The 2,500-nt window shown below is 55.2% G+C and overlaps 1 non-coding gene across 1 annotated transcript in view; it reads left to right on the top strand.

Moving 5' to 3' along the window:
- The first annotated feature begins 1,760 nt into the window (after positions 1–1,760).
- LOC144420328 (small subunit ribosomal RNA) overlaps positions 1,761–2,500 on the top strand; it is a 1,793-nt gene continuing 1,053 nt past the window's right edge. Inside the window, exon 1 of the ribosomal RNA XR_013474681.1 lies at positions 1,761–2,500. This exon is cut by the window's right edge and continues 1,053 nt beyond it. This is a non-coding gene — a ribosomal RNA (small subunit ribosomal RNA).

Below are 2,500 nucleotides of genomic sequence, written 5' to 3'. Positions count from 1 at the left end.
TGCGTCGCCGGCATCGGCGTCGAAAGAAGCCGAGCCAAAAAAAGTTAAAGTACAAACGTGCAAGCATACTAACCTAACCCTAGGTAAGGCATGTCAGAGCGAAAGACAGTAAACTCGAATGAGCCATGAAAGAGCGGTGCGGGGCCGGTCGGAGCGCACCCTTTTCTCGGTGGCTGGCGGGCGAGAGAGTGCTGCGTCGCCGGCATCGGCGTCGAAAGAAGCCGAGCCGAAAAAAGTAAAAGTACAAACGTGCAAGCATACTAACCTAACCCTAGGTAAGGCATGTCAGAGCGAAAGACAGTAATTTCGAATGAGCCAAGAAAGAGCGGTGCGGGGCCGGTCGGAGCGCACCCTTTTCTCGGTGGCTGGCGGGCGAGAGAGTGCTGCGTCGCCGGCATCGGCGTCGAAAGAAGCCGAGCCAAAAAAAGTTAAAGTACAAACGTGCAAGCATACTAACCTAACCCTAGGTAAGGCATGTCAGAGCGAAAGACAGTAAACTCGAATGAGCCATGAAAGAGCGGTGCGGGGCCGGTCGGAGCGCACCCTTTTCTCGGTGGCTGGCGGGCGAGAGAGTGCTGCGTCGCCGGCATTGGCGTCGAAAGAAGCCGAGCCGAAAAAAGTTAAAGTACAAACGTGCAAGCATACTAACCTAACCCTAGGTAAGGCATGTCAGAGCGAAAGACAGTAATTTCGAATGAGCCAAGAAAGAGCGGTGCGGGGCCGGTCGGAGCGCACCCTTTTCTCGGTGGCTGGCGGGCGAGAGAGTGCTGCGTCGCCGGCATCGGCGTCGAAAGAAGCCGAGCCGAAAAAAGTTAAAGTACAAACGTGCAAGCATACTAACCTAACCCTAGGTAAGGCATGTCAGAGCGAAAGACAGTAATTTCGAATGAGCCAAGAAAGAGCGGTGCGGGGCCGGTCGGAGCGCACCCTTTTCTCGGTGGCTGGCGGGCGAGAGAGTGCTGCGTCGCCGGCATCGGCGTCGAAAGAAGCCGAGCCAAAAAAAGTTAAAGTACAAACGTGCAAGCATACTAACCTAACCCTAGGTAAGGCATGTCAGAGCGAAAGACAGTAAACTCGAATGAGCCATGAAAGAGCGGTGCGGGGCCGGTCGGAGCGCACCATTTTCTCGGTGGCTGGCGGGCGAGAGAGTGCTGCGTCGCCGGCATCGGCGTCGAAAGAAGCCGAGCCGAAAAAAGTTAAAGTACAAACGTGCAAGCATACTAACCTAACCCTAGGTAAGGCATGTCAGAGCGAAAGACAGTAATTTCGAATGAGCCAAGAAAGAGCGGTGCGGGGCCGGTCGGAGCGCACCCTTTTCTCGGTGGCTGGCGGGCGAGAGAGTGCTGCGTCGCCGGCATCGGCGTCGAAAGAAGCCGAGCCGAAAAAAGTTAAAGTACAAACGCGATGCTAATGAGCGAGCCGTTGTCTCGACTAATATGTAGGGGGCGTTCGATCGAGCGTCTGGCTTGAGCGCTTGTCGGCCTAGCAGAACGGTCGCATTGTTATGCCCGGGTTTTAGGCACCGCTGCAGGCGGCCGGCAGAGCTCTTGTTTGTGCGAAACTGAATGGATCGAGCCCGAGAGAGGGCGAGCAAAGAAAAAACGCAAATCGCTCCGCCTGGCACTGCCGGCGAGAGCGTGGACGTCGCGGCCAGCGACTGTCGAAGCTGAGTACGGCCGCAGGCGATCGCCTCGGTCTTAAACGAATGCGACGAGCACGCGCCGGGCGGCCCAGCAAGGGCCGAGCGCAGCTGTCGCAGCTATCTGGTTGATCCTGCCAGTAGTGATATGCTTGTCTCAAAGATTAAGCCATGCAGGTGCAAGTACGAGTTCTCGTAAAGCGAAACTGCGAATGGCTCATTAAATCAGTCTTGGTTTATTTGGTCTCGTAAGCGAAGTGGATAACTGTGGTAATTCTAGAGCTAATACATGCATTAAGCGCCGACTTCGGGAGGCGCGCTTTTATCAGATCAAAACCGACCGGGTTCGTCCTGTGACGTTTGATGACTCTGGATAACCACGCGGATCGTACGGTCTCTGCACCGACGACGTATCATTCAAGTGTCTGCCCTATCAACTGTCGAAGGTACGCTACGTGCCTACCTTTGTGATAACGGGTAACGGGGAATCAGGGTTCGATTCCGGAGAGGGAGCCTGAGAAACGGCTACCACATCCAAGGAAGGCAGCAGGCGCGCAAATTACCCATTCCCGACACGGGGAGGTAGTGACGAAAAATAACAATACAGGACTCTAACGAGGCCCTGTAATTGGAATGAGTACATCCTAAAACTCTTAACGAGTATCCATTGGAGGGCAAGTCTGGTGCCAGCAGCCGCGGTAATTCCAGCTCCAACAGTGTATGCTAAAGTTGTTGCGGTTGAAAAGCTCGTAGTTGGATTTTGGGCGAGCGCCGCCGGTCCGTCGCAAGGCGTGTCACTGGTTGCGTTCGCCTCACCTTCGGTTCTCCGTCGGTGCTCTTGACTGAGTGTCGGCGGTGGCC

This window comes from Styela clava, chromosome 2 (assembly GCF_964204865.1).
Source record: "Styela clava chromosome 2, kaStyClav1.hap1.2, whole genome shotgun sequence".
Taxonomy (NCBI): Eukaryota; Metazoa; Chordata; class Ascidiacea; order Stolidobranchia; family Styelidae; genus Styela; species Styela clava.
The sequence above is the reverse complement of the archived record's forward strand: the minus strand, read 5'-3'. Positions and strand labels throughout refer to the sequence as shown.